This window comes from Dendropsophus ebraccatus, chromosome 3, assembly GCF_027789765.1.
Source record: "Dendropsophus ebraccatus isolate aDenEbr1 chromosome 3, aDenEbr1.pat, whole genome shotgun sequence".
NCBI lineage: Eukaryota > Metazoa > Chordata > Amphibia > Anura > Hylidae > Dendropsophus > Dendropsophus ebraccatus.
Genome location: NC_091456.1, coordinates 170,808,226 through 170,823,274, shown reverse-complemented (window position 1 = coordinate 170,823,274; position 15,049 = coordinate 170,808,226). Strand labels below are relative to the sequence as shown.

General features: G+C 48.1%; 1 protein-coding gene across 1 annotated transcript in view; it reads right to left on the bottom strand.

The window, feature by feature from the left end:
• ADAMTS12 (ADAM metallopeptidase with thrombospondin type 1 motif 12) overlaps positions 1-15,049 on the bottom strand; it is a 258,808-nt gene that overhangs the window by 80,220 nt on the left and 163,539 nt on the right. The gene's annotated exons all lie outside the window — the stretch shown is intronic.

Sequence of the window (15,049 nt, the reverse complement as noted above, 5' to 3'; positions counted from 1 at the left end):
TAGTCTTTCCAGATGGAACAGGCCATAGGTCAGCAGCAGAGCCAATATACACCACTTGTGGACCATCCGCACTCACCCATACTAGAGATAAACCTCCCCTTTATCTAACTGTCACACACACGGTGGCTCAGCACATTGGTCCCATCCTGCATGTCTTCTGTTTCCAAAATGGCTGCCACAATGAAATCGTAAACTACCAATATCCTTAAAAAGTAAAAGAAACACCTAATTATCAAAGTATATATATATATATATATATATATATATATATATATATATATATATATATATATATTATAACCTTCTGCATAGAAATCTTTTATGAGTAAGCTAATAGGATTAGATGTGTAATAGGAGCGTCTACCCTCGTTGTGTTTCATGTCCGTTTTTCCTTAGAAATTTTCGCTAATCCGGTAAAATTACAGACTATGGCGCTTGCAGTGTAGTTACAGGCAAGAGGGCGGCTTACGTTATTTGTGATTATAATGACAGAAGAAACCATTAGCCGCATCCAGGTTGATTTGTAGCTAATGATATGAGCCATTTCTATTACGCTACAGCCGCTGATAAATTTCATCTTAATTCTGAAATTCCTTTTATGCCTAAATGCATTTTGCCTCCAGAGCTGTCATTCAGCTATTAAACCCATCCTGGCCTCCATTAGCAGATATACTCCAATTATTACATTGTACAGACCTAGATAAGCAGCCGCCAATGTTTCTCCTCAGAGCTAAATAGTTACAGCGCGGCTGAAGTCTAACTGCATGGCGAAATCTAGGGTCATGTATTGTATATCCTGTTCACTGGACGGAGGCGCAGATAGAGGGGCACAGAGGAAGCAGTCAGGCATGGGGCCTAATACAAAAGAGGGACACAGGACATTGGTTATTTAGTATTTTATTGAATATTTGATAAAACAGACAATAAAGCCTATAAAGCACTTTTTGTTGTTTGGGTCCAAATAGAAACACAGGACTTAATGGCAAGAGGAGGGCTCTACATGGGATTTGGGGACATCTGTATAGCTGTGAGGGTAGAAGGCGGGAATTTCTGAGGTGATTTTGCAGATGTGGTGTTTGTGTCACAGCTGTGTGGCAGCGGCTTCTCATAGGTCAGTTGCTTGGCCTATGAGAGGTCGTTGCTGGGGTGTCAGAGTAGGTCAGAGTCCCAGTGACAGGAGGATCATTGGTTAGTTTTCTTCCCATGATCCTCCTGGTTAAAATTTATTTAACATCTGGGAGCCAGGTGTGAGGTGAATTCTTACCTCAGCATCTGGAGATCGCACATCTGTGCTGTTGGTTTTGCCCGCCCGTCCTAATTTTCTATGTCTGTGTCTGTCTTTTTTCCTTCTTGACGCGGTCATTTATTAGAAGGAGGGGTAATGTTGCTCATCTCAGGCGAGTGAACAATACTTCTATGTTAAAGGGGTTATCCAGCACTACAAAAACATGGCCACTTTTCCCCCTACTGTTGTCTCCAGTTCAGGTGCAGTTTGCAATTAAGCTCCATTTACTTCAATGGAACTGAGACAACAATAGGAGGAAAATGGCCATGTTTATGTAGCGCTGGATAACCCCTTTAATGGTGTCGGTTTCTTACTTATGGTTGTGCAGTACGTCTTTAAAATCCCATATTTGGTCCATAAACCTTTGTTTGCAGTTACAGAGGTCGGATGTTTCCTGTAGTTCCTGACCTGGCTTGCAGACACTGCAGCAGGGATTGTGTCCCCCTCCTTCATAGACATCTTCTCCAGATCTTTCAGGTTTCGGGGCTGACGCTGGACAACATTAAGTCTTAGCTCCCTCCAAAGATTCTGTGTTGGGATCTGGGTGGAGACTGGCTAGGCCACTCCAGGACTTGAAATGCTTTTAGTTTTTTTAGTTGGCCTGACTGTGTGTTTTAGGTCATTAGCATGCTGGAAGACCCAACCATGACCCATCTTCAATGCTATTACTGAAGGAAGGAGGTTGTTGGCCAAAATCTCGCAATGCATGGCCCCAACCATTCTCCTTTCAATACGGCGCAGTCGTCCTGTCTTCTTTGCAGAAAAGCACCCCCAAAGTATGATGTTTCTACCCCCATGTTCCACAGTTGGGACTGTGTTCTTGGGGCTGTACTCATCCTTCCTCCTCCAAACACAACGAATGGAGTTGATACCAAAAAGTTCAATTTTGGTCTCATTATACTAGATGACCTTCTCCCATGTCTCCTCTGCATCATCCAGATGATCATTGTAGGTGGGAAAACTTGCTAAATTTCTGATTTCATCACTTTCTTCAACAGAACATCTCAGGCATTAGTCCTAACTGCACTATTACCACTCCTAAATCAATGATCTTCATCATTTTGCATCTCCGTTCCCATTCTTTACTCATTACTAACTGCTTTTCCGTTAAATTAACTGGTGCAGCACTAATTCATCACGAACACCACAGAATGGTTCCACTTTCTAAAGAGGACTCCTCTAGAGGTATCTAACATTACTAGTCTGTGAAGCTCTCCACAACACTCACTCTCATTCATTTCAGCTCTCTTCTCCTTGTACCAAACCACAGACTGCAAACCTGTATTTAACTAGCCCCACACCCAGCTAGTGTGCAGTGATCTAGGAACCTCCCCTCAGCTAAGAAGTGAGCAGTGTCCCATTACCTTCTTCTAGCTGAGGAGCATGCAGTGTTCTGGTACTTCCTCCAAGCTGAGGAGCATGCAGTGTCCTGGTACAGTACCTCCTCCAAGGTAAGGGAGCATGCAGTGTCCTGGTACAGTACCTCCTCCAAGGTAAGGGAGCATGCAGTGTCCTGGTACCTCCTTCTAGCTGAGGAGCGTGCAGTGTCCTGGTACTTCCTCCAAGGTAAGGGAGCATGCAGTGTCCCATTATAGGGACACTTAAGAAAATTTAACCCTGTTGATTTCCTACCCATGATCTAAGCTTGTTTGTAATAAGTTTCTATTACATGAATTGAGCCATTTGTGTGTAACACATCCTCACTCACACCTTGAAGCTGCAGAAAATACTCACTTCCTAGTCCACCTAGTCTCCGCTCCTGTCCCCCCTCCCTTCTAAGACTAAAGTCACATAATTTGTCTCTTATGTTGTCATGCAAGCTGTAAAAACATCAGACCATAGTGGCACCTGGCCAAGGGGTGGGAAACAGCACAACAATGACAGCCTCCTGAGCAGTGTAGATAGATAAATAGACAGATAGACAGATAGATAGATAGATAGATAGATAGATAGATAGATAGATAGATAGATAGGAGATAGATAGGAGATAGATAGATAGATACAGTGTCGGACTGGGCCACCGGGGGGCCGGGGAAACCCCCGGTGGGCCCCGGCCCCCGATGGGCCCCTGAGGTGTCCTGACAAAGGTCCAGGTGGCTCAAGCAGTTTTCCTCCTTCCCCCGGACCTCACTGAGCACAGCCACGCCACTCCCCCCGCCTCCTCCTCCCTCCTTCCCCCAGACCTCAGTGAGCACAGCCACTCCGCCCCCCTCCTCCCCCTCCTCCCTCCTTCCCCCGGACCTCACAGAGCACAGCCACTCCACTTCCTCCTCCTCCTCCCTCCTCCATGCGGTCCCGTGCCTCACTCAGCAGCGCTGGATGTGATCTCCTCAGCCGGCGCGATGCGATGACGTCATCACGCGTGCCGGAGAATCCATCCCTGCGGTGCAAAGAAGAGAGAACACAGCTAGAAGAGAGAAGACCCGTCCCCTGGCCGGATTACGTGAGTATGACTTTTTTGTTTATGTTGAGGCAGAGCAGTGGCATATACTATGGGGCAGAGCAGGGGGCATATACTATGGGGCAGAGCTGGGGCATATACTATGGGGCAGAGCAGGGGGCATATACTATGGTGCAGAGCTGGGGCATATAGTATGGGGCACAGCAGGGGGCATATACTATGGGGCAGAGCAGGGGGCATATACTATGGGGCAGAGCAGGGGGCATATACTATGGGGCAGAGCAGGAGGCATACACTATGGGGCACAGCAGGGGGCATATACTATGGGGCAGAGAAGGGGGCATATACTATGCAACATATACTATTGGGGCAGAGCAGGGGGGCATATACTATGGGGCAGAGCAGGGGGCAAATACTATGGGGCAGAGCAGTGGGCATATACTATGGGGCAGAGCAGGGGGCATATACTATGGGGCAGAGCAGGGGGTATATATTATGGGGCAGAGAAGGGGGCATATACTATTGGGGCAGAGCAGAGGGCATATACTATTGGGGCAGAGCAGGGGGCATATACTATTGGGGCAGAGCAGGGGGCATATACTATTGGGGCAGAGCAGAGGGCATATACTATTGGGGCAGAGCAGGGGGCATATACTATTGGGGCAGAGCAGGGGGCATATACTATTGGGGCAGAGCAGAGGGCATATACTATTGGGGCAGAGCAGGGGGCATATACTATTGGAGCAGAGCAGGGGGCAGATGCTATTGGGGCAGAGCAGAGGGCATATACTATGGGGCAGAGCAGGGGGCATATACTGTGGTCGGCAGATACTATTGGGGCAGAGCAGGGGGCATATACTGAGGGGGCAGAGCAGGGGGCAGATACTATGTGGGAAGAGCAGGGGGGCATTACTATAGGGGCAGGGGACATTACTATGAGGGCAGGGGAAATCACTATGAGGGAAGGGCAGGTTACACACATACCTCCTTACTTTACTGCAGATGACACCAGGTAGTGGAATTACTACTGTATGGGAGTCTATGGGTGGGGAAAAGGGAAGGAAGTTGCTGGAAATGTGCGGAGCCTAAGATGTCTGTCTGACAGGTTCTGAAGAGAAGAATTGTAGCAAGAGGAACCCATCATGGAGGCCGAGGCCGGATGGAGAGGAAATGAAGAGTGATCTCCTCAGATCAAAGAAGACGTCACCTGTGAGTCACTGAATTAGGTTTTTTTTTTGTATTTTGTAGAACTTTATTTTGTAAGTGTGCCCCGATGTATAAAGGTTAGGAAACATTGCCATATGCCATAATACACACTAGGGATGCACGATGCACCGAAATATCGATACTACTATCGATATTTCGGGCAAAAAAACCGTTTGATACCAGGATTTCCTGGTATCGAAACTTTAAGTTAAGCAGAGAACACGGTGGGCGGCTAGCTGAGCGCCGGCCGTGTTCTCTATGTGCCTCCCCCTGCCCCCTGCAGTCTCCTCCTCTTCTCTCCCTCCCTCCGCTCCCATTGGCGCCAATTTCAAATAGCCGGCACTTAGCTATTGCTAGTGCCGGCTATTTAAGTATATAGATGCCGCTGTCACACTGACAGCGGCATCTGACTCCTCCTGAGCCCGCTCCATATGCTGCAGGGGTCGGCTACTGTGTGTAACAGACCCCCGCTGCTGGTGTCTCTCTGATAACAGAGTCCGGCTCCGCCAGACTCTGTTATCAGAGAGATGATTTATGCGGAGGAGCCGGAGCTGCACGGAGAGCGGCTGGAGAGGGAGAGCGGGAGAGGAGGACGGAGGAGAAGGCTGGAGGGAGAGCGGGATGTCCGGGAGAGGAGCCGGAGCTGCACAGAAGAGAGCGGGAGGTCACGGAGAGAGGAGGACGGAGAAGGCTGGAGGTGGGGAGGATGAAGAGGGAGAGCGGGGGTCTGTGAGATCCGGGGGAAGTGCAGCACATGTGAGGATCCAGCCGGCTGGCAGGTGGGGGAGGTGGCCGGGGCTGAGAGGAGCAGATAAGATCGGCTGTAGTGTGTGGGATCCTGTGTAACCTCCTCTTCTCTTCCTCCGCAATCTTGGTAACTGGTGCAGCAGAGCTGTCTTAGTGGTGGGTGGTGCAGGAGAGCTGTCTTAGTGATAGCTGATGCAGCAGAGCTGTCTTAGTGATAGCTGATGTAGCAGAGCTGTCTTAGTGGTGGGTGGTGCAGCAGAGCTGTCTTAGTGATAGCTGATGTAGCAGAGCTGTCTTAGTGATAGCTGATGTAGCAGAGCTGTCTTAGTGATAGCTGATGTAGCAGAGCTGTCTTAGTGATATCGGATGTAGCAGAGCTGTCTTAGTGATAGCTGATGTAGCAGAGCTGTCTTAGTGGTGGGTGGTGCAGGAGAGCTGTCTTAGTGATAGCTGATGTAGCAGAGCTGTCTTAGTGATATCGGATGTAGCAGAGCTGTCTTAGTGATATCGGATGTAGCAGAGCTGTCTTAGTGATAGCTGATGCAGCAGAGCTGTCTTAGTGATAGCTGATGTAGCAGAGCTGTCTTAGTGATAGCTGATGTAGCAGAGCTGTCTTAGTGATAGCTGATGTAGCAGAGCTGTCTTAGTGATAGCTGATGTAGCAGAGCTGTCTTAGTGATAGCTGATGTAGCAGAGCTGTCTTAGTGATAGCTGATGTAGCAGAGCTGTCTTAGTGATAGCTGATGTAGCAGAGCTGTCTTAGTGATAGCTGATGTAGCAGAGCTGTCTTAGTGATAGCTGATGTAGCAGAGCTGTCTTAGTGATAGCTGATGTAGCAGAGCTGTCTTAGTGATAGCTGATGTAGCAGAGCTGTCTTAGTGATAGCTGATGTAGCAGAGCTGTCTTAGTGATAGCTGATGTAGCAGAGCTGTCTTAGTGATAGCTGATGTAGCAGAGCTGTCTTAGTGATAGCTGATGTAGCAGAGCGGTCTTAGTGATAGCTGATGTAGCAGAGCTGTCTTAGTGATAGCTGATGTAGCAGAGCTGTCTTAGTGATATCGGATGTAGCAGAGCTGTCTTAGTGATAGCTGATGTAGCAGAGCTGTCTTAGTGGTGGGTGGTGCAGGAGAGCTGTCTTAGTGATAGCTGATGTAGCAGAGCTGTCTTAGTGATATCGGATGTAGCAGAGCTGTCTTAGTGATATCGGATGTAGCAGAGCTGTCTTAGTGATAGCTGATGCAGCAGAGCTGTCTTAGTGATAGCTGATGTAGCAGAGCTGTCTTAGTGATAGCTGATGTAGCAGAGCTGTCTTAGTGATAGCTGATGTAGCAGAGCTGTCTTAGTGATAGCTGATGTAGCAGAGCTGTCTTAGTGATAGCTGATGTAGCAGAGCTGTCTTAGTGATAGCTGATGTAGCAGAGCTGTCTTAGTGATAGCTGATGTAGCAGAGCTGTCTTAGTGATAGCTGATGTAGCAGAGCTGTCTTAGTGATAGCTGATGTAGCAGAGCTGTCTTAGTGATAGCTGATGTAGCAGAGCTGTCTTAGTGATAGCTGATGTAGCAGAGCTGTCTTAGTGATAGCTGATGTAGCAGAGCTGTCTTAGTGATAGCTGATGTAGCAGAGCTGTCTTAGTGATAGCTGATGTAGCAGAGCTGTCTTAGTGATAGCTGATGTAGCAGAGCGGTCTTAGTGATAGCTGATGTAGCAGAGCTGTCTTAGTGATAGCTGATGTAGCAGAGCTGTCTTAGTGATAGCTGATGTAGCAGAGCTGTCTTAGTGATAGCTGATGTAGCAGAGCTGTCTTAGTGATAGCTGATGTAGCAGAGCTGTCTTAGTGATAGCTGATGTAGCAGAGCTGTCTTAGTGATAGCTGATGTAGCAGAGCTGTCTTAGTGATAGCTGATGTAGCAGAGCTGTCTTAGTGATAGCTGATGTAGCAGAGCTGTCTTAGTGATAGCTGATGTAGCAGAGCTGTCTTAGTGATAGCTGATGTAGCAGAGCTGTCTTAGTGATAGCTGATGTAGCAGAGCTGTCTTAGTGATAGCTGATGTAGCAGAGCTGTCTTAGTGATAGCTGATGTAGCAGAGCTGTCTTAGTGATATCGGATGTAGCAGAGCTGTCTTAGTGATAGCTGATGTAGCAGAGCTGTCTTAGTGATAGCTGATGTAGCAGAGCTGTCTTAGTGATATCGGATGTAGCAGAGCTGTCTTAGTGATAGCTGATGCAGCAGAGCTGTCTTAGTGATAGCTGATGCAGCAGAGCTGTCTTAGTGATAGCTGATGCAGCAGAGCTGTCTTAGTGATAGCTGATGCAGCAGAGCTGTCTTAGTGATATCGGATGTAGCAGAGCTGTCTTAGTGATATCGGATGTAGCAGAGCTGTCTTAGTGATATCGGATGTAGCAGAGCTGTCTTAGTGATAGCTGATGTAGCAGAGCTGTCTTAGTGATAGCTGATGTAGCAGAGCTGTCTTAGTGATAGCTGATGCAGCAGAGCTGTCTTAGTGATAGCTGATGCAGCAGAGCTGTCTTAGTGATAGCTGATGCAGCAGAGCTGTCTTAGTGATAGCTGATGCAGCAGAGCTGTCTTAGTGATAGCTGATGCAGCAGAGCTGTCTTAGTGATAGCTGATGCAGCAGAGCTGTCTTAGTGATAGCTGATGCAGCAGAGCTGTCTTAGTGATAGCTGATGCAGCAGAGCTGTCTTAGTGATAGCTGATGCAGCAGAGCTGTCTTAGTGATAGCTGATGCAGCAGAGCTGTCTTAGTGATAGCTGATGCAGCAGAGCTGTCTTAGTGATAGCTGATGCAGCAGAGCTGTCTTAGTGATAGCTGATGCAGCAGAGCTGTCTTAGTGATAGCTGATGCAGCAGAGCTGTCTTAGTGATAGCTGATGCAGCAGAGCTGTCTTAGTGATAGCTGATGCAGCAGAGCTGTCTTAGACAGATATCACTAACTTTATTTTTAACACAATAAAATAAAAATAGGCCAAAAATTGGTATCACTGTAATAGTGCAGGGGTATTATATTTCTACCATTTTTTTTTTTTTCTTTTATACTTTACTAAGTATCGAACTGGTATTGAGTATCGAAATAAAAAAGTTAGTATCGGTATCGAACTCAAAATTCTGGTATCGTGACATCACTAATACACACATAGAAACTTTCCTATACAGGGTGGGCCCCTAGAGTCAGTTTGCCTGGTGGGCCCAAGGTACCCCAGTCCGACACTGGATAGATAGATAGATAGATAGATACATAGATAGATAGATAGATAGATAGATAGATAGATAGATAGATAGATAGATAGATATTTTGTTTGCAGTGTAAAGCAGAAGCAGATTAAGCCAGCAATAGGCATATACTACAAGATTAGGTAGATACTTTCCCAGCAATGCACGCTGGGAAATGTAGTTTCCCAGTCGGTGCCATCTTGGATAAAGACCAGCTTTTACAAAAACTCATAACTTGAATGGCAGCAGCTAGAAAGGTGGGAAATGGCTCAAAATACTCAGGGGGACTTGGAGAGTAAGACCAGCTACTGTAAGTTAGGGGGCACTTTTTATTTTTTATCTCTTGGGTGGAATACCCTTTTTAACTCATCTCAGCTGAGAAGAGTGCAGTATCCCATTACCTTCTTCCAGCTTGGGAGCATGCATTGTCCTGGTACCTCCTCCCAGCTAAGGAGCACCACTCCCCAGATGCTAAAGTATAAGGTGGTCATGTGGGTGAGAGGTTCTTTTTTCAACTAAATCGTTATCTAAGTATTGTGAGTTACACATGTAATCACACTGCGGGGGTCCCAATAATTAAAGGAGAAGTCAGCAGGGGCAGGGGGGAACATAATAACCAAAGAGCTGTGCTGCAAGCTCCGGGACCCCTGCTGGAAGGCATTTCCCCCCCAGTCCTGATGACGGCGCAATGCGGAGAAAAATGTTGACCCGGCTGATGGATTGCACGCTCAGCCAATCAGTGACTGGAGCAATGCCCCTCCCCAGCCACTGACTAGCTGAGCAGCCAGTCCATCAACTGCATTGTGACATTGGCTCTGCTGGAGATCCCGGAGCCCGGTGGGGATCCTGGAGTGGCGATCCAGCGCTGGAAAGGTAGAAGGACAGGTGAGTAATGATAGTTTATTATGTTCCCCTGCCCTTGTCTTTTAAAATATTGTTACCAGTGCTGAACTTCTCCTTTAAGTGACACGACCTGCTCCTGTCACTAAGACTTAAACGCCGCCATTGTTGTGGCCCTTCCTTGAGGGTGAGGACTCGGCTGCTGATAGCAGCCGCTCCTCGCCCGCTATTTAGCGAGCTCAGTTCCTGAGCTCACCTCATGGTTTTAAACCCTGATACAAAATTTGCCCCGAAGCTTCAAGTATACAGTATTTGAGTCTTGTTGAATCCTTTCCCTGAGGAATCCTAATAAAGTGACAGTACGGCTCATCAAGAACGATTAATAACCGCCACAGTAAAACCATATTCGGAGTGTACCGCTCAATGCCTATACTCTAATATACCTCATCTGATTAACAGTAAATGAGCATGAAACTTCTCACACGCGGAGGGTCTGTGTTAATACACACAGAAGATTAAAAAGCGCCTATTGATGGAAGCCACAAACAAGATGCGCATTTCATCTGCCTGATTAAGTTCTCCGGTGACTTATTATCCGAGCTGGAGACGTTCAGATGAGGAGCCTGGCACGTAACTCAATTAAAAGCCTGGACTAAATACAAGGAAGAAATCCATTAACATAATATATATGTATGTATCAGCCTAATAAACAGTCATAAATATCTTCTTGGCAACATACAGGTTCCTCATCGCCAGACATGGCACTTCAAAGGAGCTTCAAGTCACTCATTTATGGTCTTTAAAAAAAAATAAAATAAAAAGTAAAGACGTGTTACGGTATTACGGTGAATTCAGAACTGATTCATTTATATAGTAATCTGATATTAGGGTCCACATTATAGAGTTAGATGATAAGACACTGGCTTCTTACAGTCACCACTAAGGGGAGTTTAGGAGCATGCTGTGTACTGCATTATAGTTAACCTCGTGAAGGGATTTTCCTATTAAAGGGGTACGTATTGCTGGGGTTGTTGAGAAAAAAATTCCAAAAAAGGGGTTAGTGGTGTGAATAGCCGAATATCCCTCCAGAGAAGGAAACCTGTTGCCCAGGGGTGCCTCCCAGTGAGGAGATCCCCAAACCACCCTGATAAGTCCCTCTTCCTTTCCTTTGGCGGTGACTTTCCTGACTGAAGAATCCTCGGAAAAGACTGTTTCTAGACTCTAACTGAACTGGATCAGAACTGAACTAAACTAGGTCAGAGCCTAGGCTCCTCTAAAAACTCCTCTGAACCAGGAAACCCCTATCCTATATAGCAGGGGTACTCAACAAATTTTAGTGAAGGTCCACTTACCGGGGTCTATTGTCAGGTGAAGGTCCGAGCTGAACATCAGTAGGAAACGTGTTTTGTTACTTTGTCACAAACGTTCAACTATTTATATACAGAATTGCTGCTTAGGCTAGGTTCACACTGCGTTTTCAGCATCCGTTTAACGGATCCGTTTTTTTTTAACGTCCAGAAAAATAGGGTCAGCAACGTTTTTTGGTCCGTTTTGGTCCGCCAAAAAAAACGGATCCTTTTTTTTTTATAATGGAAGTCAATGGAAAAACGGATGCACACAAATGAATCAGTTTTTTGCAATCCGTTTTTCATACGTTTTTTTGCAAAAAACGGATGCGTTAAATGGATGCTGAAAACGCAGTGTGAACCTAGCCTTATTAGCGGGAAAACTGGCATTTTTTTCTCTCTCACCAGGCCTTTGATATTAGGTACAAAGGGGGTGACTGCCCTGGTAGTATATAGCCCCCCTGTTGCTCCCCCAGTAGTGTAAAGCCCCCCCTGTGCGCTCTCCCTCAGTAGTATATAGCCCCCTGTTGCTCCCCCAGTAGTATATAGCCCCCCTGTGCGCTCTCCCCCTGTAGTATATAGCCCCCTGTGAGCTCCCCCCAGTAGTATATAGCCTCTCTGTGCGCTCTTCCCCTGTAGAATATAGCCCCCTGTGAGCTCCCCCCAGTAGTATATAGCCCCCCTGTGCGCTCTCCCCCTGTAGTATATAGCCCCCTGTGCACTGTCCCCCAGTAGTATATAGCCCCCTGTGAGCTCCCCCCAGTAGTATATAGCCCCCCTGTGCTCTCCCCCTGTAGTATATAGCCCCGTGAGCTCCCCCCAGTAGTATATAGCCCCCGTGAGCTCCCCCCAAGTAGTATATAGCCTCCCTGTGAGCTCCCCCCTGTAGTATATAGCCCCCTGTGAGCTCCCCCTGTAGTATATAGCCCCCCCGTGCGCTGTCCCCCTGTAGTATATAGCCCCCTGTGAGCTCCCCCCAGTAGTATATAGCGCCCCTGTGCTCTCCCCCCAGTAGTAATTAGCCCCCTGTGAGGTCCCCCCCAGTAGTATATAGCCCCCCTTGTGCTTTCCCCCTGTAGTATATAGCCCCCTGTGAGGTCCCCCCTGTAGTATATAGCCCCCTGTGCGCTCCCCCCAGTAGTATATAGCCCCCTCAGTAGTATATAGCCCCCTGTGAGGTCCCCCCTGTAGTATATAGCCCCCTGTGCGCTCCCCCCAGTAGTATATAGCCCCCTCAGTAGTATATAGCCCCCTGTATGGTCCCCCCTGTAGTATATAGCCCCCTGTGCGCTCCCCCCTGTAGTATATAGCCCCCTCAGTAGTATATAGCCCCCTGTGAGGTCCCCCCTGTAGTATATAGCCCCCTGTGCGCTCCCCCCAGTAGTATATAGCCCCCTCAGTAGTATATAGCCCCCTGTGAGGTCCCCCCTGTAGTATATAGTCCACCTGTGCGCTCTCCCCTTGTAGATGCCCCCCAGACAGAAAAAAAAAATAACAAAAACAACTCACCTAGCACCTCGTTCCCCGCTGCGGCTGTCTTTGTCTCTTCCCGTCGGTCCGGCCCCCGGCTGATACGCGCTCTGTAGGGATGTCCCGGGGATTCCCCAGCAGAGCGCGCATCAGTGACCTCAGCGTACGCCGCCGGCCTGCACTTCCGGGAAGGACAGGTCGGCAGCGTACACTGAGGTCTGTGGTGCGCGCTCTGCTGGGGAATCCCCGGGACATCCCTACAGAGCGCGTATCAGCCGGGGGCCGGACCGACACTGCCCCCAGCCCCACAGGCGTACTGACATCTAAGGACAGTACGCCTATGGGGCGGGAGGCAGTGCGGTGGGGAGCGGGACGGACCGGATCCGGGGAGGTTAGGAGGTCTGACCAGGGGTCCGGACAGCTGGCCTCCGCGGTCCGGGTTCGGACCGCGGTCCGCCAGTTGAGGACCCCTGCTATATAGGGTGGTGTGACAGGAAGTCAAGGTGAGAGAGCAAGTGGCGTACAGAGTGTAAATACCTGTGATTGGTTGAACAACATAACACAGTTAAAGCCTTTACACACACTGCAGCTGTGTATTGGGGAGAGTGAGACACCTAGTGGCTGAAGTGGAAAATACAGTTACCAGCACTTGGTGTGACACCTAAGAGAGTTACATTCTGACAGGCAGTAAAAACGTAGTAACCCCAGTACTGGGAGGCTACACATTTACTGGCTGCAGCTCTGTCCCTCCTCAGTATTTAGCTCACCGTGCTGTCACTGCTAAGAAGAGTGCATCTTGGAACTAGCAGTCAGATTGTTCACAAGAGGACACCAGGGGAGTGTGTTAGTTGAGTCCTTTATTTCTTTTTTTTTAGCAACCCAAGCAATATATAATCCCCTATGTGTCTGATTTGTTTAATAACCTGTACCTCTTGGCCATGACCACCTTATGGCATCTACTAAGGTGGTCACACATGCTCATTTCAGCTGAATGTTTTTTTCTTTCAGAACATCTAAGAGATTTCCAGCATCTTTAAAGTGACACAGAAAAAAAGACAAATTTGGTCAGCTCTCTTACAACACCATCCACACTAGGCAGGAGCACATTGCTATGGCGGAAATTGCAAACACAAAAAAACACAGAAAAGGGCAACATCTCACTGCAATGGCAAGATACAGACCCACTACAGACATGAAAATAGTTAAAAGCAGCCCCTCCCCCCCCCCCAACTGCCAAAAAAAAAAACCTTCCACAAAAATTATGAGGCTCTTGGTTACCATTTGCAAACAGTGTAAACCACCCCACGACAATAAGGTGGCCTCATGCTTGGGGCGGACCCTACACTGTACTATGGCCTCTCCATGGCATGCAATATGCCTATGCTCTGGGCATGTCTGTAGTGGGTCTGTATCTTGCCATTGTGGTAAGCTGTTGCATTTTTCTGTGTTTTTGCACAGTGTTTTTGTGTTTTTTTTGTGTTGCAGATGGGGGGAGTGGCTGCCTCTACTCGGTCGTGCACGCCACCCATCCCACCCGGGTGGTGTAATTGCTTTTGCTGGTATAAGATGGATCTTGCATGGCCAGAACATAGACGTATTATACGCCATAGAGAGGCCATAGTTCAGTGTAGGGTCTGCCCCGAGCATGAGGCCACCTTATCATGGTGGAGTGGTTTAGAGTGGTTTTTCAAATGGTAACCAAGAGCCTCATTGTTTTTGTGAGAATTTTTTTTAGTAGTTGGGGGAGGGGGGCTGCTTTTAACTATTTTTATGTTTGTAGTGGGTCTGTATCTTGCCATTGCGGTGAGCTGTTGTATTTTTCTGTCTTTTTGTATCTTTAAAGTGACACTGTCCCCCCCTTTTTGCATTATAACTTCTCTTCATAGATGTAAGGAGTAAATTTAGCAGTGTTCATACCTTATTTTATACATCATGGTGCTTGTTCCAGTAAAAAGAGATCTTTTATCATCTGTGGATTGTGCTATCTGAACGGGGCTTCATGGTCGAAGCGCCACTTAGCCCCGCCCACAACACCACTGTTTTCCCCACCCCTTGCAGCATCATCGGCGTATAGGCCCCGCCCCTCGACAGCCATTGAAACAGGCCAGCCTAGAGGGGGTGAGGCCTAGACCTTTAGGCTGGCCTGTTCCAATGGCCATCAAGGTGCGGGACCTCTGCGCCAATGACCTCACGAAGGGGCGGGACTATTGGTGGCGTTGTGGGCATGGCTAAGTGGCTGTTCGACTGTGAAGCCCCGCCCAGATCAGATTCCCGCTGTCTGCCCGCTCCGTGCAGCGGGTGGAAACAGCGGGAGGACGTCCTGGAAAACTGGGATACAGCCTATGGTTATAGCTGTATCCCAGTTTTCCAGGCGGTCCTCCCGCTGTATCCACCCTCTCCACGGAGAGGGCAGACAGTGGGAATCATTTCCGAGGGTTCGGGTTTGTACGAACCCGACCCGAACCAGGTTCGGACCATCCCTAGTACCTATACACAGACTCTTATATGGCTGCAGTGTGCATCAC